A 27,069-nucleotide genomic window follows, 5' to 3' on the forward strand; every position below is an offset into this window, starting at 1 on the left:
GAGATCACACACACACACACACAACTACAAAGAAAGAAAGATGCATTTATTCACAGACACCTATTTGTGTTGTCGTTGTACTTGATTGCTAGAGCGGATCTCAGCTTTGAAATTTCGTGTCAGTACTCCTTTAAGCAGGTGCATTAGCCCTTCTCACGCCCGATTCTTGGCCAACCCCCCACGTGGGTATGTGCCATGTCAGTGGCCAGGCAGCGCGCGCCCATCTCCCCCCGTTGCCAAGGAAGACGAGGAGATTCCTGGCCAATCCCCCACGTGGGTATGTGCCATGTCAGCGGCCAGGCTGCGCGCGCCCATCTCCACGTGCGCGGACATCGCCGGTGGACGCAGGTTCACGGTCGCTTAAGAAGTGCATTGCACTTAAAACGTTCGTCATCGTGCGTAATAATGTGTCAGGCGAACCACGGGCAAGACTACAGGCCGCCTCCGTGGTCGTTATGTTCCGGAATCACCATGGGGGATCACCTCGCAGCTAAGTTGGCCAACACGTTTGCGAATCCGATAGGGTCCCAAATACCGTCGCAAAAGATTCTAAGTCCACGTCGTCGGATGGGAGTCCAAACACACACACAAGGACGAACTTTCTCGCGAAAAATGTCGCGAAGTCATATTCCAGTTTTGCTGTTTTCCCAGTTTGCGAAAAAGAAACATTGCACTCGGATGAATACGTTTTGTCGGGGACACGCGCGGCTGAATGCATGAATGTAACTTGAGCGCACATAAAACGAGGACTGGACGAAAACGACACCAAGACCAGCGCAGGGTAACAAATGGGTTGTTATTCACCACACAAAACTATTTGCCCTCTTTGGCAACACCAGCGCATGATCAAATGGGTAGGTATGACGTTATACACACAAACTCTAGGAAAAAAATTTACACCATCTTCTCGCGAGGGGAGCCATGGGGTAGATGCGACGCATCGGGGGTTGCCGTCGCGTTTCCGTTATGATAGCGATGTCAGCCTGTGGAGTGCTGTTGTTGTGTATCCTATTTACGCACCATATTCACCCCCGATGCGTCGCATCTACCCCATGGTTCTCCTCGCGGGAAGATTGTGTAAATTTTTAACCAAGCGCAAGCTGCGCGCTAAGGCACAGCTGGCACGGCGACAGGAGAGAGCGCAGCCGAGCGCAAGCTGCACGCTGACCGCGCTGACGCACAGATGGCGCTGCGGTGAGAGCGGCGGAGCGCGCCGCTGCCGCGGCGAGGAGAATGGGGGAGGGATGCGGACTACGCCGGGACAACGACGCGGGACAAGGCGAGTTAAAGAGGTGCGTTGCATCTAAATCACATTACATCATCTGATGTTGTCGAGCAATTCAATTTCCTTATCGGACAGAGCTACTCAAGATTTGGCGTATGCATGTCCCGTTTATTTTAGACATCTGCCAGTCTTTCACTATCTCTCTAGTAGTTCTACCTTCGTGGAGGAACTCCGTCGTCATTTCGACAAACAACGGCTCGCACTTTTTTTGTGCACTGGTCCCAATGCGACGCCAGATGTGTGTATGGTCTACCTTTTAAGCTGTACATATGTTTCTGGGCCTTACATTTATGCATCTACTAGTCTGACCAACGTGCTGGTCTCACCATGTGCGCAGCATTTTGTACACCACGCTTTTCTGCATTCCAAAAATGCAGAAAATCCAGCCTTTCAGTGTTATGGCGGAACTCAAATGCATCTGTTAGTTAATGATTACCGCGGGTAGCCGGGATTGGTTATTTTTATCCTGCGTGGCTTCTTTGTGCCGGCGAATCAGACGTTTTCTAGGAGCTCTAGAAGCAGCCGTGTGAACTCTTCCCGCTTTTCAATGTTTTCTGGGTACCCGGGACATCGTGTATCTGTAGGGGACCTAGCGGGGACTACACTTTTGTTGTTTGAGTCCGAGTTGCGCCTAGGGTACCCGTGACACCGGCGTCTATTTGTCAGGCGCAATTACCGCATTGGTGCGTCTCCGGCACGGGTGCGTTCTGGTAAGTGGAGTCGTGCTCGCAATGAGGGCTTCCGGAGGTTCACACACTATGAATAGAGAAAGGTGCGCCCCCGTGTCTGGAGAGGTTATAGATACCAAGACACGTAGCGAGTTTTCGATTCAATATGTAGCCACGGCAGCGGAAACGGTGACGAGGAAGTCATAGTTTCGTTTGCTAGGCGCAGGATACATTCACAAAAACTGGAATTTTGTCGACGTTGTGCGAATTGCGGTGCGCATCGAGACGGCTTACGCAATTGAATTTCGCCACAATGGCACTGCTTCTTTGATATTTGTGGGAACTGTTGAGAGCGGCAATTGAGAAGCCAAAAACCAAGCCGTCTTTGTATTTGGTGGCTATGAGAATATTTTCAGTCCTTCGTCTCCAAATTTTTCTGGCCTCGTCTAAAGCATAAGTGTAACTTAATTGAAAGAACACTGATAATGTCAGATTTTTATGAAGTGCTTACCTAAAAAAACCTAATTTTATATTAATAATGAAAAACGTTGAAAATATATAGGAATATTGGTTTTTGAAGAAAATTGTTTTTTTAGAAACATCTCAATCAGAATTCCGTTACTTTCAATACCAGACAGAATTGATTAATTCAAGACTGGCTGTCAGACCGGCCAAAATATTACCGTTTTGAGGCTGAGAAGTGCTATCCTACTAAATACACAGCGTACGTAAAAATGACAAGTTCTAATAATATAGCTGTTTTACGGTACTGAAAAGGCAGAACATGCTAGTCCGCATTACAAACTTCTGGGCAAACGTCTAGACAAGTGCGAACTTCTGGAAAATACAGACTGTAATCAAGTGCCGCAGACTAGTAGGCTCACACACAATGAGTGCGAGTCAGTACCAAGTAACGCATACAATGTACTGGTGCAATAAGACCCATAGTGAATATAATATGCTGTTCACCACAATAAAAACAATACAATAAGATGCAACCGCAAAGTTCACGAATGTCGCAACTAGTACGCCAATAATACACAGTAAAGTTACTGTACCAAAGTGATGGAAAAGTTCACCCAAGATTCGACTAGTACGTGAATACACACCGTATACACTGTACAGCCAGAGTGACAAAATAAGTGCAAGCTCCGCGTTCGGTACGACAGAAAAACAATGAATACCATGTTCAAGTATACAGTACACGACGTGAAGATTCAACTCGGTCATAAATTCTACTCCTACAACACATGCGTACTTGAATTCGCATTCTTCATGTTTAGCCCGTGTCAACCGGGGGCTTGCCTAACTGCGCCTGCGGAATTCTCTTCGGAGAAGTTCCTTTCCAAATCTCGCGCGAAGCGACAAATTCTTTCATTACCGCCTTGATACCCGGCCCGCGATAATGCTTCAGTGTCTGGGCCTTCGTATAGCGAATGTCGAAGCGTCTGGCGACTTGGCCTTCCCTCGCCTTTCTTCGTGTAGTAAGTGACCGGTGCGTCTTTACACCTGCCCGATGTGTGCAAGGTCGGCAAATACGTTTGCTCTTACGCTTGAGCCCAAACCTGCACTCTTTGTTTCGGTAGCTCACCTGTTTGCACAATTTTGGAAGGCGGGTTTTCAAACGTTTGTTCTTTCCGTGCCCTTCGGTACTCCTTTCCCTACGAGGCGGCTCCGTCACAGGGGCCGCGGATTTTGAGTGCCAGAAACGTGATGGCTTCGCTTTAGCCGGTGCTCGTGTCGCGACGGGCACGGCTTCACCTCTATCCGAGGCATCGAATCGGGGTGCCCCGAAAACTGGCTCTTCTTTCGTGACGGCGGGTGGTTTCTCTTCCACCGCTGAAGACAGTGGATCATCGCCGACGCTGATGTGCGGGGTGCCCCCTGTGGGGAGGGCGGCCGCACTTCGCACGGGGACCTCAACCTTTACCGTAGAGTCGGTCGCTTTGCAGCTCGAGCTGTCAGCTACGCACAGCGAGTTTGCCTCCTCCAACTTGGTTTTTCTGCACAATAAGTGTGGTTTTGTGCGTGTCTTTCGGAAAGACAACGGTTTCCTAAGATACTCCCCACAATTTCGGGCACACCTTCGTCAACGGCGTTCGGCCCGGACGTCATGACAGCATTCACAACCGGGATGTTATCGCAATCCTCCAGCTCCGCATCACCATCTGTAGGATCATCGTCCTCTGATGTCTAAAGTGGCGCGCTTTCGCACACATCTGGAGGCGTTTCGCCCTCGCGGATAGCGGATAAATCAGCCTCTTCGCTTCCAGAAATATCCTGGCCTTACTTTGCTCCTCAGCGTTAGCACTTAGGCCACTATTCTCTTGTTTTGCGTTTTCCGCATCTGATGACGTTTCCGCATTCAACCATTGTATCTCGAGTCGCCTTTTCAGAATCTCGAGTTCAGCTTTGTGTGAATTCTCCTCTCGCTCCGCTTTCACTCGTTCCCTTTCGGATTCTGTCTGGCGGGCTTTCTCTTCTCGCTCCGCTTTCTCTCGCTAAAACTGAAGTTGCCTCTGAAATTATTTCTCGCTTTCTCTTTCAGTCCTGTCAGCCTCTTCTCGTGCTGCCTGTCTTGCTATCTGAGCCTCTGAACGAGCTTTCTCACCTTCTTCTCGCGCTGCCTGTTTTGCTCTCTCAGCTTCCTCGATTTCGTCTTTTTCTTTTTGCGCGACCCTCTTTCGTAGTCACGGCTCCTGACAGGCCCAGCTGGCAGCCCAACGCTACAATTTTGTCGAGATCCATGATTGCGAAGTTACCGCAATCTAGACACAATACTCTAGATTTTAGCTAGGTATATATGCTGAGAGAAAGTTAACGAGAACACCAACTTATAAAGGCAATAGCTACCTATGCCGCAAAAGTTCCAGGCTCTTTCTCTTCCTTACCGCTCACATCAGACGTCCTGCCGCTACACCAGAAATTGTCACCGTTTCCTTATTTGGGTGCGCTGTTAGAAGATATGGGGAGTCCATTGAAGCGAGCAAACAGCACCACCGAAGCTACAGGGCACGGATGCAGAAGGGGGTGGCCGTCTGATGTGCGGCTAGCGGCGGCCAGAACGGTAAGAATGACTCAGAGCCTTGAACGAATCAACAAAAGAAGGACTTATATTCGAACAGGCAAAGCACAGCACAAGCATGAGGTCATGTACCGTTAACGAGAGACTACACTCTTAATCTGGTTCCACGTAAGATCCACTTAGTAACTGGAACTTTTTTGCAAAAAAGTTCCAGTTATATATTTGGAACCGTGTTCCACATATCCTGAAAATTAAGTGGAACAGTGCACCACATATTTTTGCAACTAAATTATGTGGATCGGTGTTCCAAATAAAAGTATGCGGATCACTGTTCCAAATAAAAGGGTAGTTGAAGTTACTGGAACATTGATCCATGTAAAATGATTATGGAATTTATCCGGTGCGCCGTTCCAGGTACCTTCAGGCCAGCTGTTTATATAAAACGGTGTTCCTATAGACATTGGGAAGCTGTCTATGGGACTCCACTTTTCCAATATTTCTGCTTTCCTGTCGGTATACACTGAGGTCATATGCCAGGCTGGCGGATGCATTGGTATCAGCAGGAAACCGCAAGCACCATTTTAACACAGCCTTGATATATGACCCGCAGTGATACCAACAATTGGAAAGCAGAAACCAACGCAGCAGTGTGGTCCCTGACAGTTCCCAACAGTTGCCTATCGGAGCACAGTTCTATATAAAAGTTGGTCTGAGGCACCTAGAGCGGCACACAGTCCTTGGCTTCACCCGCAGAATCCTGTACTGGGTTTTAGCTGCATGTAAAAGAAACAATATACTTGCATTAAAATACGCACGAAACCAACCAATATGACTCATACACTGCTTTTCAACATACTATACAACTTTATTGGGTGTTAGTATGATACATATCAGATTTGAATAGCTGTCTATTTTAAATTGCACAGAAAATGACCAACGTACAAGGAATAAATACCATAACGATAACACTTGGCTCCAAGTGGCATTTTCACATATTCACCTTTACTCAAAAACATGGTTAATAAAGACGGTATTAGGGGCAACTGCTTCACAAATAAATAGACGTGTGCGTCTACCGCGGCACTGACACAGACATTATACAACAGTGAGCAACAAATATGCTGTCTTATCAGATAAACCAAGGTAATTCAAAGGCAGAATGACTCATTGCGCTTGCCATACTATGTTTACGCAAAACTGTTTGGGAAAATGCAGTTTGCTATTAAATTGTAGGGAAAGGCCTAAAAACAAGCCATACACGGTTGTATTATCACAAACCTACAACAGAGCAGTGCAATAGTTTAGGAAAACAACGCTCGAGCCAAGATTAACGATAAAACATTTTGACACGAGAGATCACATGTGGGAGTACGCCACCATTAAAACATGATTATTAAAGATAGTAGTTTCCTGACACCAGACGTAAGTGTAACATCAAGCTATTTGTAGGCAAAATAGACTTTATGAGCGTCCTGAAAAGGCCTGACTGAAGGCACGTTACTTGCCCAAACAATTTGTAGTTGTTTAAAATAATTCATCCCAAGAAATCTCACAAAAGCCAGCGTGAATCTTATATAATTTTGCAAACCAGGTAGCTGGAAGCATGTTACACATATTAAAATTTAACAAGCAGACTAATTATATACGTCATCAATTCAAGCGGGAGCAAGTCATCCTTAAGAAGCAAACAAGCCAGCATTGAATCATACAGGTGACCAGTTTTACAAAGCAGACTTGAAAGCATTTTTTCCAGCCTCAACATTTTACCTTAGGTGAAATTCACAGTTGCGTACTATAAAAACCCTCCCGTCTTGCTATCAGTGTAATTGTGACCAAGGCCCTGCTTCTGCCAAGCAAGAAATGCAGCTTTGTTTAAAGAAGAAAACTTGTTCAAGCCAAATACGCACATTGTCAATTCTTCTAGGTCATGGGTGTCAGCTCACATCCGGCACTAAAATTTATCAATGAAGGCGGAAGCCATCTGCGTAAATAATTACTGTCACTTTTGCATCAGCAGCAGCCCTGCCACGAAAAAAAAATATCATGAGCTACACTTGAATAATAAGGACGTTACAATTCGATGCCATGAACTACATTAACACCCACTATAGATTCAAATGCAGCCTGCGCATTGTGCCAATTATGAAAAATAAGGCACGACTTCAGTGTTCAGTTGACATGAAACTTGCATGTGCCAGTAACTTAAACCTCTTCATCTGATTTCACCCCCTTCATGCCTTTCATCTGACCTCCTTCATGCCTTTCAAGAGATACTTTAACCTCTACCAATAATTTAAAATCCCAAGTAGAGCTGAACACTTCAAGTATTTCAACAGAGACTCCAACTTAAATGACACCAGGGCACTGTCAAATTTCTCATGCTTTCCAAGAACTCGCTGCAAAAGTCCCAAGAACTCTCCAAAGGCACACAACCATATGAACATGATGACACGATGAAATAATGACATATGCGGCGAAGAGGATGACCACATCCTGAAGTTACAATGCAGGCGGCGAATCCGTGATGTGTTTCTTGCGGGCAATATTGATGCTGCCAGTCCCTTCTCTCAGAATAAGGGGGCCTCGAGAAGACTTACTGCTCACCTCATGTACCTTCAAGGAAACAGGAAAATTTTGTTATATGGTTGCTTTAAATGAGTGAGTTGCTTAGTCCCTTTCATAACACAGTAATTGATTTAAAATCAGTGACTTCTTGGGTTTTTTCTGGGAGTGCTGCTAAAGGTGAAAGTGCGCTAAACAATATCACCACAGACAATGAATGAAATTGCCCTGATTGTGGAAAGTATCCTACTTTGCAGCCTCAGTATCCTGAATATAAGGTTTTTTTATCCTTGAGAGGTTTCGTTTATTTATCACATAATAATTACTATAATCACCTTTCTGCATTGTATTTTACACACCTTCTCTCTGCAAAAAATGTTCTCTGTACTGTATAATGTGCTCCCTAGAATGCTGTAGTGAGGCTGGCTTATTATAACTTACAGCTAAACGATGTTTCTACCCCAAAGAAACAAATGGCCAGTCATAGGAAATCATAAATATCGCACTGTGGCAGAAATTTTTTGTGGAATTAGTTCCACCTAAAATATTTCCCTCTCGATATGTATTACCTCCATGGTTCGTAGTGGTATGAGGCAGAAGTTGAGCTGACCAATGCTGAACTAGGCTGTTGCACAATTTTCTTATAAATCGCAACTATAGCACATTTTCTTGCAGACGTCACTTTCTGTGCTATGAACAATTCCATTAAAAAAAATTACCCCTTATTTAACTACCTGTCAAAATCCAATGCAAGCATTACTCATGCTACGCCTGTATTTGGGAGTATTATTGGTGCTACGGGCGTATTAAAAGCGGGAAATTTAAATCGTCAGTTGCCACCATATTGTTGTAGCAGCAACCACGTTGGGCGTATCCGTGGTGCTGGCAAATCGCAGCAACAACTCTCAAGGTGTAAAAGCTAACTATTTACAAAAATAAAATACAAAATAGTGTTTTTTTTGGCCACTGCTGGAGCATCCGTAATAGGCGGAATGTGAACACAATGGCCAATATTGGCGTTCACGATAACTTCTTAACTGTGAGATTTTATTAGGACGAACAGACCCAGAAATTGAGTCTCGCAAAAACAAAATGCCAGCTTACCCAACCAAAATTAAGAGCCGTGTGTTTCTGCCAGGGCCGTCTCAAAGTGCCCTTCCAGGAAAGTTTCGCTAACGCGTTCCGAAAAGCTCCTACTGTCACCTTGAGCCACAGGCCAAGCTGTCACTGAAAATAAGTTTCAAACCATTAGTTATAAAGGAACTACCTAAAAACGCGCCATGAAAGACCCAAAAATGGCAGTGCGTACTTACTTGTAGAATGCAATGATTTCATCCCGTGCAAGAGCTTTAATGTGTTGCCTTCTGATGATACACTTCCAAGAAGGGGTCCAAATACAATTAAAATGGTCATATGCATTCCTTGTACCACTGTTTTAGGTCTATCTTCGCCCTATTGCCTAGAAAATAAACAGTACAAAAATATCGGAGAATAACTTTATGCCTTGCTTTACCCATGGAGCACGAGAAAATATTGAACAATGTCTTATTCGTCCCACGAAAGTAGAATGTCTTTTTTACAGCGGAAGCCCTGGTAATCTTTTCTTGCTAAACAATTTGAGATATGAAAATATTTGAACACACTTTAAGCTCACCTGTCCTTGGTCTATGCGAACTGGTGAATATCTGCACAATATGCACGACTCAAAAAGTACTCTTTTGTGGCTTATGAGCTCCACAGGGCATTCATAATCCGCCACTCTCTCCCCGACGACCCTTCAGCATGCCAAAGATGTCTTCAGCCAGTGAATACCACAGCCATGACTTCGCAGGAGCATGTAAAGAAAGAAAATAATTTGTTTTCATTTTTTTTTTTTTTTTGCAGAGGAACAAAAACAGTTGTCGCAACCTATCAGTGGAGGGCCAAATGTCTCCACAGTCAGCCATATACTCTTTCTGAACAGGTCATAGAGTATGAATACAGAATGTAGCAATCTGCTTTTGCAGTATAATTTCTACGTTCAAAGGAGAACAGAAATGGATTAATGTTTGGTGCACATCATGATGCAACAACTTTGCACCCGAGCGTTTTGAAAATTATTTTAACTCTCGAGCTGCCACTGACATTGATAGCATAATATGGCAGTTATGGATAATTTTTAAACTTACTTTGTGACATTAAAACTTCTAATAGTCCACACGTGAGTTTTATGGGTAATTATTCTGAGGTCTCAGGTTACCACTGACATTGACAGCATAAAAACGGCACCACACTTTCTGCGTGTTTCCACCTGCCTTCCCCTCCACAAAAGGAACGTTTTGTTACTACGCTACTGCTCAGACAACCACTTTCCCTTGCATTTCACTACACGTCAGGGAGCCAACTAACGTTGACTAGTGTAAACAGACCATCTGAATTCATCGAAGGCATTGGAAGAAACAAGGAACAACTACACACACAGCACAGATAAACGTAAGCAGTGCTGCCGCCAACGCCTTGAACGCACATCAACATTAGGCGGAATAGGTGTGATTAGCACAGTAAATTTATGGCTCTCAGAAGACCAACACAACGCAATTAACACGGAAGTTTGAAAATACCGATAAGTCTAAAGACAGACGCTCCGACAAACATGTTGTGCAGTGTGTGCGCGTGAGACAATAGCGTGCGACTAACCCGAGAAGATTCAGTACCGCTGACAGGTACAGCAACCGTCAATATACAACTAAGCAACACCACACCATAAGGGGACATGCAGACTCGAGAAATGCGCGCACCAGCCACTTTCTAAATAGCACTAGCTAACATGCGCAGTCAGAAATGTCAAGCCGACTCCGACCCACAAACACTGAAGTGAATAACGGCCGCAAACGTTTCTCGCATCGAACAGGCAGCGGAGCGGCACGTTTATCGGACGCACTCATGAACAAGTCAAAGAACAACAACCGTTACCAGAACATAAATAAGCAGCACTGACCTTTTTTGCGCCTCCCGGCAAAACTTCCCTTCGTCGAACAGTAAATACAGCCCGAGGACATGAAGAAATCCGCAGTTTCACGCCACAACCAAACTGGTAACCGTTCCCGCCAGTCTGACCGACAGTTCATTTAGTACATCAGGCGCATAACGCGAGCAATCGAGAAAACCGCTGTAGAAGGCCACTGGTGGCGCTGCATGCGGACAAACAAAAACTAGCTTGCGTAAGGGTTGAGACGTAGGGGCGCTGCTGTCGTTAAAAGTGTTCACGCAGTCCCGTTTTTCCCTCATCGTCGTTGTACCCGTTGCCGTCCCACTATACCATGGATCAACGCAAGCGGCGCTGTCTTGTATTCTTTCCTCCATGCTGTCAACGCATGCGCACGGCATGCCGCACCGAAGTGGCGGTCGTTTCGTAATCATTTCTATGTGCCTTTGGCGATGCACGCCGTGGCCAGTGACCAGTCCGCGGAAGAGATCACAAGCTCGACACCCTTGATCGCTTATATTTGCTTCGGAAAATGGGAGTAGGCCTCTAAGCGGACGTCTACGTGGCTCTGAGGCTCGAAGAAAGAGCTCAGATATTAGCCAATTTAACACGTTAGTTGGGCTAAAGTTGTTTCTCTGCGCGGGCCGTGAGCGCGTGCGGTATGTGTGCATAAACTTCGATGACAGCATTATTTCGTTCTTTGCAGTGAAAACAAAACGATGCTTCTTTATTGACTGCGTTCTCTTGACAAGTCTTTCCAATACCAATAATATATACTGCGACGCTCTTTGATACCCACGTTATAGAAAACTACTTCAGTATAGTGCATCCAGTGTGATTACTGGCTAATTAGCGAGTAATAATACATCTGCCCGTTTTCCAGCAGTTTTTCTTCATGAACACCAATAGTGCAGGAAAAGAGCAACGGGGAGACCAGCAGTAGAAGGCAGGTCATTCGGTGAACTTGAATTACTACGGCAAGTGACAACATTAGGATAACACTGCGAATTTTCGCGATACTGCAATGCATAATTTGAAATAAGAATGCCATTTCAGTATAAATATATAGAATGTAAGGCAGATGCCGCGAGGTAGATTTAGTTCTCCTGGTTTTGTGTCATTCTCCTCCTGCAAAGAGGCTTTCGTTTTTGCTTGTGAAAATTACTAGCCGGGACGAGACAAAATACAAAAACTAACTTCTAAGCATATAACTGTATGCGTAGCATAATGTGTGTGGTGTAAAATGTGACGCAGTCGGTTACCATTATGCATGTACCCCACCACAACATAAGTAACGTGGACTAAGTACCATTGAGCGCGTACTACACCACAGCGAGATGATGACTGAGTGTTGAACAAAAACTGCCGTTTCTGGGAAGCTTTGTAAACCAAATGCATAAAATGTAATGGCCTCAACAAGTATTTCGTAATGAAGATGTTCACAAAAGCACCACGAATTCTTCAGCGCTATGGCAGCTATGGCTTTGCCCGAACGGCATATGGGGAAAGGGAAGACGTTTAGTCCTTCTCAAATTGAAGTCAGTGGTGATTTTGTACTTGACGCCTCAAATTAAAAAAATACGATATTCACGAAAGCGGTTTGGGTGCCGCAGAACACCTGGTAATGGGTTCCTGCAATTTCTTCTTTTGCCTAAGATATCCTCCACTCGACATTTTTAATGCTTTGTACGGCGCTGACAAAAAAGTGGGATTTCGTTTTCTGTCAAAGGACATCACTAAAACTACAGCTTAGCCGTATTATGAAAGTTAACTGCTGCAAGGCAGTTTCATAGATGTCGGCGAAGTTCATTAAATTTTATGTGCGGTGTGCGCGTGTATATTGAACGCGCACGTGCATCTTGGGTCAAGAAGCACCTAATATGTATGCGGTTCATTGTTCCAGTTGATGCATGAAAGAGTGCATACTTCACTGCCGTGCACGAGTTATGTGGAACAAGACACGAGCAAAAAATATACAAACGCACTCTCCCCAACCGTTTACTGGGACATAAGTGGAACAGTAACCGGAACCGCCGACATCGCATGACCCCATTTCTTCGGTTCCAGATGAAAACCGCGAACATAAAGAAAACAAGCTGACGGTTCCAGATAAGATCCACCTATATGCCTCGTTCCAGTTATTCTTTCGTTCGGATCCACATAAAATATATGGATCACCCTTTTTAACTGGAACTTATATGGAACCAGATTAAGAGTGTACTTAGACCGAATACAAATGCCGGAAAGGGTTCAAATACAAAATGTACAATTAGAAACTCTAACAATGAATATTACCAGGTTAAAAGTTAAGTAAAAGAAAACAGTTCGATACGTATGAGAGACAGAGTCCCGCAATATTCTTCGACCGGGCAGGACGGTGGACCGCTGTCGGAGGCGATTCGGCTACCTGTGAAGCGTGGATTCGTCGTAGGCCAGGCCGTACGAAACGATCAGGGTGATTCCAGGCCATCAGGGAGTACGTCGGAGTCCTCCAGGGCGCGGGTCACCGATGGTGCCGTGCACAACTGTCAGAAGTCGTTGTCACATCACGACGTCCAAACGTAGCGAATTCGCTTCGGCGCGGATTCTCTTATAATAAGTGCGCCGGGGCGGAGAGAGAGGGCACAACACACAACGCGCCTGCCGCTGCCGAGCGGACAACTTCCCTCTTTCTGCCTCCTGCAATCATCGGAGCGCCTACGCACTGCAAAGCTGCGCTTGCCCCCTCGAAAGAACTCGAAGCTTTGGTGAAAACTTAGCGGCGGTTTTTTTTTGTTTTGGTATTTTCTTGCCGGCGAGCCGGCGAGCGGTAGGAGTCACCGCCGATTCGTTCGAGGGAGTTCCAGGGTTTTGCTGGTGCGAATAGAACCGAAACTGAATGAATCGGACGACTGTAACAAGAATTAGGCGCTGTACAATATTATGAAAAAACTATACGGTAATTTAGGCGTCGTACGCTCGAGTTTGTGACAGTTTCCATTTCATAAACAAATTTTGGCACTCTTGAAGGCGGCGGACGATAAACAACACGAATTATGAGGCCACACTCCAACTTACGAAAAGGGCTTCAGTTGCGTCACTGCTGTGTTTCTTAATCTTAACTTCAGTAGCGCAAAAAGCAAGTCCAGCTTTGATAAAAAAGTCTACGCCACCGCCGCGTGTCATGCTGAACCTAGGCAGCGATAGCATTTTGTAGCCCGGTATAAAATAAGATTCTCCTCCCTTCCACCGTGTTTCTGTGACGGCAATGACGTCATATCGGAAAGAAAACTGTGACAAGTAAGCAAGAAAATTATCGGAAATTTTACAGATTCTTCTTACGTTGCAATTTAGAATATATAAAGTATGAAACGCAGGCCTAGCTTGCTCTGTTCCGGAAATGCTAAAAGCGATCCGATTAAGCAACTGTTCGGTCTTCTGCGCATGTAACATGGAGCACTTTTGTTTTTTATGCTCTCCGAAGTAAAATTTTGCCGTCAGAAACCGGAGTATATTTCGAGTTCTTTTCTCGCTTTTTTGCGAGAACCTCTCCTAGTAGTAGCTTATTCGCAGCACAACGATGTTCATTGATGAAGATAAGATCAATTTCCTCAAATCACAGTACAGATGTATTGAGCCGGCATTTCTTGGCTGCTATTAGGACACGGTTTTGGTCCTTCATGGAGGCAAACTTCACAATGATATTTTATTTAGTTTTTTTCTTTCTTTGGGACACGGTGTACAACTTCCATGTCGGTTTCCTTGATATCCACGTTCAGCGAAGAGCAAATGGCCTGCATTGTTTACAAGAGATTGTCATCTTGTGTCGAAGGGACGCCCTTTATTTCCAAATTTGCCTTCCGACTGTGCTGCTGGAGGTCAACCACCTCAATCCTTAATTCTTTCAATTCTTTCACAAATCGGTTATTTTCCTGATTGAGGTGGCGGCTGTCCTTTTTTTCAGAAGAAAAGTCTGTTTTAAGCGTTCCCATCACTGTTTTATTTGGCGCTCTTTGCCCAGATGGCCTTGCGCATAAAAAAATCCAACCATCATCGTCATCATTATCATCATCATATGTCTTGAATTCTTTGAACTTCCCGTTTATAAATTTCAGCGACCCTTTCAGACTTTTTAGTTCTTTCTCAATTACTTTTGTCAAGCCTCTTTCAGCCTCTCCTCCTTGCCATTGGAGCGTGCCTCAACATAGGAAAATACTTTTTTGCCAACTCTTTCATTGTGGAAGGTGACTTGTCAGCCATTTTACTTGAAAATTTACACTAACAAGACAAAACAGAAAAACACTCTCAGAAAAACACCCGCGACAGTAACTTTTTAGCTTTAATATTGTAATTTCGTGGATTGATATGATTTTACGTTGGAGAGTTTTTTTTGTGCCGCAGTGCAAGGAAACGAACGCTCAACCGCGGAGGAGCATCAGAGCGTAAAACGCGATTTCTTTAGTACGTGTTAAAAATTTACGTTACTCATTTACTTCCCTTCTACATTTTGCTTCATTTTAACATTCATGTGAACAATCGTGATACTTTAAGTGTTTCCTAAGCGGTTTGATTTCACTCACCCAACGCTGCAAGACGCTGCTGCTGTTAGTCTATTCCGATCTCTCCTCCTTCTCTCTCCCGCTAAACCTGCGTGGAAAAAAAGAAAGAAAGGAAACGGGATAGCTTAAGCGCGTGTGCCTTCAGTTTTTATTTATTTTACCATTCTCGTCTTCGTTGCATTCAGTGTTGGTTCTACTTAAAAACTAACCAAACGATCGCACTTGCAGAGGCGTTGCTAAAGGGGGGGGGAGGGGGGGGCTGAGCACCGCCTGCTACCAGACCCCTTGGTAGAGGAAGGTGAGTGTCACTTGTTTTTTTCTAATGGGTAAACTGGATCTCGAAAACTTAAACACGACTGTCACAGCTCTCCTCAAACCAGCATATTCATTTTTTTTCTTATTACAGAAGAAAGCCAGATATGTCTGGGGTGGCCATGCTATGCGCCACTTAAAAAGTTAATTGCCGATGGGGCGAACGAAGGCGAAGAAAGAGCGATTCCTGGAGACGGGTGCCGTCGGTATTACGGCGACTCGCGAAAGGGTGTAGCCAGCAGCTTCATCCTTGAGGGGGAGACTGGAGCCAAAAATACTGATCATTGCGTCCTCAGCGGCTTCAAATTCGGGTGGCTTTGTCTTGCGCATTAGAGAGGTTGTGTGGTCAGTGCTGTGACGCTTCGTAGGCCTGTGACGTTTTCAGTGAAACCGAAAGGAATATGCGTGAAAAAGAAATGTGGGGGGGGAGATTGAATCCTCTCGACAACTGTGAGGAGGGGGCGGGTGGAGGCTGCGACAAGGAATTAAAATGAGATAAATGTACGCGTGCAAACATAAAGCCCTTATAGGCGAATCAGTGGTAGTTGTACACTCAGACTGTACGAGCTTTATCAGCTGTTTACAAAGGGGCTCGTTCTTCCTCCACGACAATATCCTCTTACTTGTCGGTGACAAAGATAGCGACCACAGTGTTTGCAAATTCATGTTAGCGTGGCAGCGCAGCCTACGTAAACCTTTTCACAAGATTTTCTGCATTTTTGGGGGCCAACCGAATGTTTGTAAAGCTTCTTTCTTTGGTTAGTGAAAGTGTGCCTGTCATTTAGAGAAAACTAATATAAATGCATCACACCATCGCCAACACTATCTGATTTGCGTCTTAGCTGATTTGCGTGCGCCAAAAAGGAGGGAATATAACATAACACCTTGCGTAAAAAAAAACATCTGCGAAAGAATTCAATCACTTGGTTGCATAACGGGTGTTCTCTGAACAAGATAGTAACGCAAAATTTACAAATGCCTAATTTCTAACATGAACTGGTAGGAATCAAACACGGTATCAATGTAAAGATGCAATCGCTGCACTAGATTATTGTTTATCACTTACGTTATGTGCAAATAAAAATATAACGTGTGTTTCAAACAAGCAAGCACCGATAATTCGGTCGCCGAGAAGTATGCGCACTGAAATGCCCGTGCACGGATATATCGAGGACCAATATATCCGTGTACTGAAATGTACGTACACTGAATTGTCCGTGCACCTAAACGTCCCGGCACCGAAATGCCCGTGCACCGAATTGTACTTGCACAGAATGGTCTGTGCACCGAATTGTCCGCCCCGAAACGTCCTGCACAGAAATGTCCAAGATCCCTCTAGCCTGGCCGTGCCTGATGCTGCTGCGTTCGGGACGCCGCCCCCACGAATTCAATGTAACGGCCGGCAGAATCTCTCGTTTCACTCTTTGTAGAGCCACGTGTGTCAATTCAAGTGACGGCGAATGAGGATTTGCTGTTGGTGCCGTTCAAATCTTTCCTTTCCAATAACCTTCACAGATTAAAATTGAGACACTTTTTTATTTTGTGGCTGCAACAAATTTTGAAATGCGTTTTTTGCATTTTTTTTCAATTTTGTATGACCTATAGGTCTGTCTTAATTAAAAGAGCTCTGCAAAATACAGTTTTGTATGACGCTCTTATAACAGTATGCACACGTATTTATTCTAGTTGTAACACTTCGAAGATATTTAGCCAATATCTTTATTTGGGTAAAGTTTCGTTTATATATAAAGGTCTCTATCAAAAGGCATCGTACACACTCTGTCTAACACGCAACGATGTGTCAGAAACTGTGACACTGCCAAATTTTTGCTTCATGAACGCGATATTTAGGACTGTGTTTAATAATGCCTTCAGGTGAAACGTCGCGAACTCATTCTGCTTTTTTTTCAGCTCAATATATTCTACGCGGTTGCGTAGCGGATAGAGACAAATGCATAACACCTGTCAATGTGTTAGACTGCGCCAATTTTGTGTAAGACGTCGCCCAAGGGTGATTGGCCAGCCTTTCTGGTCGAACTTGGTTTAGTTTTATTAGTGGTGAACTTGTATTTTGATGAATACATTATGGTTGCTGAGTGGGAGTGTTGGTTACGTGAGCGTTTGCGTAGAAACAATGCTGTTTGTTGTCATGTTCAATCAGATGCCTACAGTGTGGTGGCAGGTACTCCTCACACTCTGCTGGGACACATCTATGGGAACGTGGTTTATGTGTAATAAAACCAAACTGTTTGGTGTTTTTAGGTGGTGATCTAGACAAGCTAGAGAGAAGGGTCCGTTGACCAACGTAGAGTGAACGAAAGGACCAGCGTAAGTTAAATATGTTTAGCTGAGTGAATTTAAGTATTTCTCTGTTTTTTGTGTCAAGTTGAATATTCTCTAGTAGTACGTCCTGACTTGTAACCACGTGTCATCGTCCGTAGTTTAAAAAGAATTCAAATCTGTATCTATACAGTCATTGCGTACTCCGTCCCTGGACTGACATGCCATAGGTAGTGGGAGAGAAAAACTACTCGCTACCAAGTACTGGAAGGAGGCGGGAGCGAACACCCCCTCAAACATCATGGATTACGATTCGAGAGGTCCAACGAGTCCGAAGATCCAACTCATCAAAGCGCCCAATATTAGATCTCTTGACTCCTTGGATCTCTTGTCTCGTTGGAACTCTTGAGTCACCGTGGACCTGTTGACTCGTATCTCTTGAGTCACTGTACCTCTTGACTCACCCTGCGCCTCTTGACGCCGCTGAGATGAGTCAGAAGGTTCGACGAGTCGAGAGGTCCAAGCTGTAACAATTCACTGGAAGCCCACACGTAAAGTAAAAGAACCAAGAACAGACAACCAAGCTTTCATGAAATCTGAAGCCCGAGACCCACCTTCCGAGCGCCTGCGTAGGTCGGCCCAGACGATAGAGAGTTTCGCCTTCACCCTTTAAAGGAGTACTGACACAAAACATTTATGATCCATTATTATTGCTTTTATCGATGCTTAATGTTCTTGCGAACCCGACACTGCACTTTAAATACTTCAGCGTGCGATAATTAATTACATTGAATGGCCTGAAAATTGTTCATTTCAATTTCCCGCGCTTTCAGCCGAAAGCATGCATTACAGAATCCCGGCATCACCTCACCGCTTTGTGCAGACTTCAAAACACTGCGGAGGCCGGTGGGGCGTTGCTTCGACCACGCCGCCGCCGGAGCTGAACGGCTGAGCGGCCTAAATGTTCTAGGCCTACCATTGCGGCGCAAATTCGATGACCGCTTTCAATAATACTCCTGATGGCGACTTCTATTGCGATTCCGGGCTATATTATCGCTTCCTTTCCTGTGTGTGAAACTTTATTTTTGCCAACAGTGCCTTTCTGAGCAGCGGTTATGTGTGTAGCTGTGGCTTCGTGCATCCGTTTGTGAATGCGCCAGAGCCCAGTCGCCGCTGGCGGGGCCGCGCGTGTTGTGGGGACCAGGGTTCTGAGGGCGGCCTAGCTCGGTCCTCGAGATCCGGCCGCAAGGCTAGCTCCACTGAACACCGCCACGGATCGCCAACTTGGCGTAGCGGCAGCGAACAGCAAGGAACACAAGACACAGAATTCTCCCACTCCGACGTTTATTGCAATGCAATAAAGGAGACGTCGGGCGCGTCGTTCTATACCGCCAAGACCACCTTAGCCAGGGCGGGAGAGACAGGCGCGAGGGCGGACAAAGGCAGGCCAAAAAGGAGTACTTACGGCCGCTCCCGACGATGGTTCGCATCCAAAGAGACCCTTCCTCCGTCGACCGCCTCGGACCAGGCCGCCGGACTTTCCGGGCAAACCTGTCACGTGAGGGGTTCGGCCGCGCCCCCTCGCTCTCACGGGCATCTTCCCGGAGGGGGTAGCGCACCACCGCGACGAGAGAGGTACCACCCTTCTCGCCTCCGCGGCGGGCCGAGAGAGATAGGAAAGATGGCGGAGCTCCGCAATCTCCACATCCCTCCCCCCTTTGACCAAAGCCGCTCTAGCTCGAAGGCTCCGGCTAACGATGACCTCACCGTTCGTTTCGCTGCCTGGCACACCTCCTTGAGCAAGTCCAGGGAAGTCCAAACCCGAACATGCGCAACTGCGCCAACGTCCGCGTTGCACCGCACTGCCACCACATAGTTCGCCACAGTCCGCCGGTTGACCTGATTTCGTCAGCCGGCCGAAGGTCCGCTGGCCCCGCCGGAGAAGTAGGCTGGGCCGGTTGAGCACAGGGCCCGGGCAGCCACCTGCTCCCAGGCGGTCACTTCCCGCAGCGGTGCGCCCCGCGCCAACGGGGCGCTTGTCTGCCGCACCGCCGGCGGCTTCCGCTGGTTACGGGTTCAGCAATGACCACCTCTGATGCACGGACCCCGGGCTGGAGGCCGCGCTCGTAGTGTTGCCTCCCAGGTGGTGAGCAGCGGTTATGTGTGTAGCTGTGGCTTCCTGCATCCGTTTGTGAATGCGCCAGAGCCCAGTCGCCGCTGGCGGGGCCGCGCGTGTGAAGTGACGTCACAAGTTTTTGAGGAGCGGTGCTCGCGTCACTTCTTTTGGTTAACACGGGATGATTTCACGCTGATGTCTATTTGCTGAGTGCCGCTCCGCGTGCTGTTCCATCGGCGCGATAAATGAGATCCAATTAAACTATGTTATTTGCGTCGCAGGCCGCTCATATTTATGCCAGACTATTCTGTTCAGCAAAGGCAGCGAGCTGTACAATAATATTAACGCCGCAAATTGGTGTCAGTACTCCTTTAGGAGAAGATTTGTTTGGAATACTGCTTTTCTAGCTCGACACAAGCGCAGACACCGGAACAAATCGCCATGTGAGCTTAGTGTTTCCCATTTATACCGATTTTAACTGGTTAATTTTGTATGTTTGAGAATGGCGAGAAAGGTAAGGAAACTTTTAGAATCGCTATTCGAGATAACCAGTGGCTCCTGAGCCTTTTGTAATACCTCTTAAAGCACAACAGAATCGGTATTCACCAATTTAGAAAAACGGAGTCCCATTCGTGGCAAGCAGTGCGGAAAAGGTAGCGTTTCTTTAGCGGAGAGATGTCTTTGTGTTGTTTCTACATTTTTTTCCACCCTGCAAACCAATCCTTTAAGTATCTTTGCCGTAGGACCACTTAATTCTGTCGGGTCCGGTTAACCAGGGGGTGCTGTAGAAGAAGTTAATCAATCCATGCGAAGGAAGCGCGCAATGGACGCGAAGCTGCGCAAAAACAGGCCTAAAACAACAGCCGCTGAAGCAGACGACAAAGCCGTCCCGCCGACGGGCGCGCCGGTGTGAGCAGCGCGCAGGGAACCCTGGGCAACCATTCGCCGCGCCGCGAACATCCTGCTCCGGGAGTGAAAACCGCTCTCCTGCTCCCCAACCGCGTTGGGACTTTCTTGTCCCGCACGCCACGGAGGAATCGCTTGCTGGTAGAGGTACAAAGCTTTGTTTAGAAAAATGGTCCTGGAAGAATTGGGCCTGTAGAAAGGGTACCGGGGCAGAGGTGGGAAAAAAAGGATCTCGACCAAATAATTTCCCTGAAGTTCTAGTACCTAACTTTTTTTTACTAAAGGCATTTGTTTAACTATGCTTGCTTTCATGTGGTCGTGCCTTTTTTACAAACGGCACAAAAAAAGCAACGAAGTATGTGAAAATTCACGTTTATTTTGAGGTTAACGGAAACGAATGCACCCGCGAAGGGCAGGAAAGGCCGGCCTAGTAGCCCAACCGGCGTGTTTCAGACCACACGGCTAAAGTTGTCAAAACAGGCGACGTGGAAATCATCGTGAGGATCAAGAATATACCGAGCCACCAAATTTAGAAGAGGGAGTCAGGTAATATGGAGTTGTACACGAGTTGCAAAGATGGTTTGATGAAACGGCTCTTATTTTACTTGTTTATTATATCTGCAGCTATAAACTTCATATTTGCTGCATTGGTGATCTCTGCGTTACTTTTGGGTTCACCTTTCCCGTGTGGTTTGTTTTTTGTTACGACGGTGGCTGTGAGCAGCCAATACATACGTTTTTGGTTAATTTTATTCCTCAGATCACTGATAGGCGCGTTCGTATGTATTTTTCAGAGAATCGTTTCTTCCATAGTCACTCAGCTAATGCGTCATTTAAATAAATATAAAGAAATCCCGGGCCATCTCAAGTAAGGTCAAACCTGGGGAGGGGAGAATGATGCAGTCTATATGTGTCTTCTTGGCGCTTTTTCGTTTTTGCCCACGGAGATGAAACCATTTTGGGTAGAGTTATACAACTTTGCTTGAAGAACGAAGCGTTCTAGCGCGAGGCGTTGGAAAACGATTGTCCTGATGTGTCCTTTTTGTACGCGTTACGCCCTCGCGTGAGGCGTAAGCGCGTATCTCGGTTTCTTTAGTGCCGTGACTACATCGACGATGACGTTAGACGACGACATGAAGCGTCGACAGCCTTAGCCCGTAAAGCCACGAGACCTCTGGATCTGACGGGAAGGGAAACACCTTTGCACAGCAAACTATACCACGTAACAAGGATGTAGCGGCCGCCGCTATCTATTAAGTATACACGTAATAGATAGCGGCGGCCACTACATCCTAACGCGCTATCCCGGATAGCGGGCCTCCTACGGGTGCTGGCCCTCGACGCAGGCAGCGAAAGGTACGAGGAGAACTAAAGGCGTATGTGGACGTGTTTCAGGTGTCGCACTGCTCCCGACCAATATGCCGCGGCACTTTTTCAGGAATACGGGAGAGCAGGTGGTAAATAACTCTTGTGCTTAAAGGGACCCTGAAACACTTACGATCGACTGCTCGGAATGTATTTCTGTGTAAAGCCTATTGCCCCAGCCATCTACTCCCTTAAGGATTATGAAAATCCGTTCACTATTGCCGAAACTACGCGCGATTGGAAATCTCGCATAATTGTTTTCTCTCAAATCGATCGCGGACAAAGCTACGAAAGCTGCGCGCTCTCTTTCAGTGAGAGGGGAGGCTCGTGGCGTTCATTCGGCGGCCTTCAATATAGCACAAGCCGGGTACTTTTCTCCTCTTCTCTGCAACGGCGAGGGGTCCATTTCCGGCCTATTGCCACACCAAATCAGGCACAGCTGCCTGCTCGCAAGCAAGCGCTCACTCTGTTCGGACGCTCTCTTCGGCAAAAAGGATTAAAATAGGGGCGAAAATATAGCTGTTAGTCTTCGCGGGCAAGAGTTCATCTTCACGGGGAGTATCTGTAGCAGAGTGTGTGCCGTGTGTACAAATGCGGAATAAGTGTTAATCCCCGCCGATCTATAAGGAGCAACGGGAATACGAAACGCTAGCATTTAGTCTTTTTGCTGCGTATTTAATCCCCTGTAATGGTGTCGTCGTTGCCATTTCGCGCATATGTCTGTGGACAGTTTCAGATTTCTAAAGCACTAGCCATTGCAGTCATTGGGTCTTTTACATGGTGGCACGGACGAAAATATCGATGTTAATTATACGAAAAGCGCCTAGCGTCAATCGATCGGCTGGTAATGGCAAGAAGCGGCGAAGCGCGATCGACAGACGCTTCTCGGTGAGGTTATGTTGATACGCTGTATTGCATACGATTCGGGCGAGGTAACAACGGCCAATGAAAAATTTCAAGCCCGGCAACAATAACACAAATATTAGTGACAATGGCAAATGTTGATTCGCAAGCGTAATAAATATGTATATGCTTAAAAGACGAGAAACAACGCATTAGTTCCTGGTGACAACAACTTCAAAATAAAAATGCTTGCCACAGGTAAGCGTCTTAAAGTTATCGTCTACACTCGGTACATAATTGCCTTGTGCACCAAAGCTATGACAATGCTACAACTGCTGTAAACCCAGTAGCATTTCCCAGTTCCGATCGTCGAGCGAGGCTAACTTGAAGAATTCGGGCTAAGCCACACCGAATTGCATTTCGCTAATGCAGGAAAATATGGTCTATTTCTCTATTCTGACACTCACAGAGACAACCGCTTTCACACACGATACCTAGAGCACGTACCACATGTATCGAACACTAAGAATACACTTAGTCGGCGCTAATTTGTGCGGAAACACACGAGTCGTCCGATGAAGCAGCCATCCATCTCAAATAAGCGACGAGTTGATTGCTCTTTACGAGAAAAAACTATGATTGTGAGGCTGTACATAGAATCTAACTGAGCAATAGTCCCTATAGTTAGCAAAGCGCAAATCGTGTTAACGGGCCCTTGCGCGGATAGAAATTCCGGCACCAGTTGCAATGAATGCATCACCTAGCATCGCTGTACACTTGAAAATTATCTACTGGAGAATCCGTCCGGTGGCGTGGTATAGCGGTAGCGTGTGGGGTTTCATATGTATAATTGCGGGCGTCAGGGGTTCTGTCCCTGCTGTTGCGGAACTTTTTTTACTGCGACTTTCAGCAGTTCGTCCTTGGTGAGTATCGGAACGGACCAACCGGGTGGTGGACTAACCGTTCGTCCCCTCACATTTAGTCCTCAGAAGGAGTAATGATTGTGGCACAGGCAGTTAGCCCCCCAAAAGACGAACTTTTAGTTCTTTTTGCTTAATAGTGCGTTTTCGAAGCAATAAACCTTTGTTGTGGAGTGGTTTCGTGGAAAGGGGAGGATTGAGTCCGTCACGCAAACTCCGCGCGCAATCAAAACATGAAAGAAACAGCACAATCATGCGTACAGATTCATGTATAGAAGTGGTTGATAGAGAGCGTCGACGACGGCGGATCGTCTCAGGAATTGAGAAATAAGAAGCGAAGTTGAGCAGCGATAGCCAATAGGACAGCCATAGCCAAAATGACGGTCGCTTAGGCCATGCTAGGGGTGCATATTAAGGAGAGTTTAAAAGACCGCGTTTGGTTTATCTGCGTCCTTCACAGCGATGTGCGTCCTAACAGCTCAACGTGTACGTGTAATATTTGGCTCAGGTATTCCTGGCCGTGTAAGCTAAACATCGCGCAGGTTTACTTGCACGGCACAAAGAGTGTTGCAGGGTCCCTTTAAGGGATGTGGTGGTTCGTGTGGGAAGAAGCTGAAAGAAATGCGAGAGGTCCACGTCTCAGCATTTGAGGGAATGCTAGTGCTTTTGCCGGGGTTTGCTTGCGGCCACAGCGGAAAGCAGTCTGTCCGACTCAGTCCACGTTGACGCGCTGAAACGCGTGAACACGTGAATAAAAATCGCCCCAAGGTGCCCATAAGCGCGAAAGCCGCCGAGGATGCTGCGTGTCGCCGCTGGGTAGCGGCGAGGATTTCCGCCATGAGAAGCCCTTGCATTCGCCAAAGAAAGACGGCGAGCGACAGATTGGCCGTCGTTCTGCTCTGGGAACAGTCGTAGCAGAATAATAAAAAAGAATATCACAAAAAAGAAACTAGGGTTATTCCTCTTCGTATAATGATTTGGTCCAAATTTCAAATCCCTAATGCAAGACGTAGGGGTCTTGGTGTGGTACTCGTAAGAGTTCAAACACGTTTTCTCATAACGTTCTTAATCGTCCATAGTGAGAAGCTGAACCAAGAGCAGCCGATGGCGCCCTGGGAGCGAAGGATGTTTTTACGAACTTTTGATGTTGCTCCAAGTGTATACAAAATCTACGAGTGAAATTTGGGCACTTTTATATATCTTAAAGTCGCTTTTATCATAGCTAAGGTGTCTGTCTTTTTACTTTATCCTATCACTCCCCCTCTGCTTCCCTTTCCCTGCACTAGGTTGTATGCAGGTAAGCTCCCTGTCGAGCTCAAAATATCCCCAGTGAATTTTCTTTCTTTTTCCCATCGCAAACCACAACCACCACCACCACAGCGTAGCTACAGAGAGAAAAAAATATCTGTAGTCGCTAGTTCCTGGCCTGGGATAAGGCCCGTCGTCGCATGGCATACGGCGTTGGGCATTTGGTAATATGCCGATTAGTAACAGGGGAACATTCGGCAGTCTGGTCCCACAAACGAGAAAACAAATACCCACGCTTCCCTTTTTCTTTTTTGAAGCGAATACGGGCCTTATAAGGGCGTTGATGGGATGGTTAACGACTCAAAAGGGGAAGCGGAAGCGGAGCCTTCAAACTTAAAAGAGGGACAATAACGAAAACATCTTCGAAGAGAGGTACTGAATAACTTGCGAAGAACCCCTTCATTAGTGAGGGCGGTTTGTGCGTCCTTGAACCTCATACCAGGATAGTATTGCCCTTTTTTGCGCTTAAATGTTCACGGGCTGCGCACATATTCCTCTGTCATGCAGGTGTGCACGCAAACACACTCTGGTACAGATACCTGCTGCACTACACAACTTAAGGTTGACCCGCCACAACACAAATAAACTGAAAATATGGAAATGATCTTCTTAAATTACATTATGTCAGCGGGAACATTGCAACTAATGAACGTTTCGTGAAGTGTAGTCATAGGCCATTTCGTTGGGATGTATTAGAAAAGTGGTGCTGCTGATTCCTAAGGTAGCAAAAACACTTCCTAAAAAAACATTTGAAATATTTTATGCAGCGATGAAACACACCAGCAGAGTGTAACTAAAGGAAGTCGAAGGAAGAAGCTTATCTTGTGTACTTCAAAAAAGTGTTACATGTAGATATAAAAAATTCCTTTAAAAAACATATCGTTCGAGAAAGTTCATAACAATGAGTCGTTAAAACCTGATTCAAGACCCCTCTGATTTGAGTAACGAAAACGAGATCCTCCTCGAACAATACAAAAGTGATATAACGTGTTAACAAGAACAGTATTATAATTACAAGGGGATTGTGTTTTAAATATTTCAGAAGGCTATTTTCTAAAGGGGCTGAGCATTTTTAGAAGGTGGCTGAGTACTTATATGACCTAATGATGTTATTAAAAATGGTTTGAATCCCGCTTCCGTGTTAAGAAAAGGGGCGACTGATCCCGTCTTACTGAGAGGCGAAACGCAGAGCAAGAGTACTTCGTATTCGGCTAATGAGTTTTACCTTGTCTAAACCACGTGGTCATGCTTAGTTTTCTCTTACATACACATTGTGACCGTGGAACTGCGTATTGACATCAACGCTGGAGTTTTCGGTTGACATACCTTAGTGTCCGCGTCATGTTATTAACCCGTAAAAAATAATCATTACCTTTATCCATAGAATAACACATACTACGCCGAACGACGAAATAAACGGAGGCAAAGAAAGAGCACGTGGCTACTCGGAAATTAAGTTTCGGTGCATAAAACGCGATGTTTCGGCACGGGGAGAGCCACTGGGCATGGCATTCAAGGCTGGTGCTTACAGTACAGGAAGCCGTCACTCTTCAAAGCAGCTGTTCCGCAGATGTCTTCCATTGCGTGGGTAAGCTGACCTCCTTCAACATGTTCCCGCCTAACTTAATACCCCAGATGAATTTGTACGCGCGGTAGCGAAGGTGTCAGGGGCGATAAGAACGGACCCATCGTCCCACCAAAATCGAACACCACCTTCTGGTACGAAGACAATCCGGTTTTTGCGGTTTTGGAACGTCGCTTCGGCGTGTTCAGGGAAGTAATGGCTCTGACGTATGTATTATGATTTTTATCCGAGCCATACAATGGTAGAATATATTTTACGAGGTATTTTACTCGCAGCTACAAGTTCCTAATAATGTTTCATTTAGCGGATTTTAGTTACACAGGCCAATGGCACCTGCGCCCCAACATTTTATACTCTCGAATTGATTCTATTGTTGCAGGCTGGCTTTATT

At 46.0% G+C, this 27,069-nt stretch overlaps 1 long non-coding RNA gene across 1 annotated transcript; it reads right to left on the reverse strand.

The window, feature by feature from the left end:
- Nucleotides 1–5,130: 5,130 nt before the first annotated feature.
- LOC144149117 (uncharacterized) lies at nucleotides 5,131–12,721 on the reverse strand. Its single transcript, XR_013318190.1, has 5 exons — nucleotides 10,518–12,721; nucleotides 9,195–9,363; nucleotides 8,854–8,999; nucleotides 8,645–8,767; nucleotides 5,131–7,591 (listed from the first exon to the last, which is right to left on the reverse strand). It is a non-coding gene; the product is annotated as an uncharacterized LOC144149117 (long non-coding RNA).
- Nucleotides 12,722–27,069: the final 14,348 nt, after the last annotated feature.

The sequence above is a fragment of the Haemaphysalis longicornis genome, unplaced genomic scaffold (assembly GCF_048455015.1).
Source record: "Haemaphysalis longicornis isolate Haplotype H1 unplaced genomic scaffold, Haemaphysalis longicornis Haplotype H1 scaffold_8, whole genome shotgun sequence".
Lineage (NCBI taxonomy): Eukaryota > Metazoa > Arthropoda > Arachnida > Ixodida > Ixodidae > Haemaphysalis > Haemaphysalis longicornis.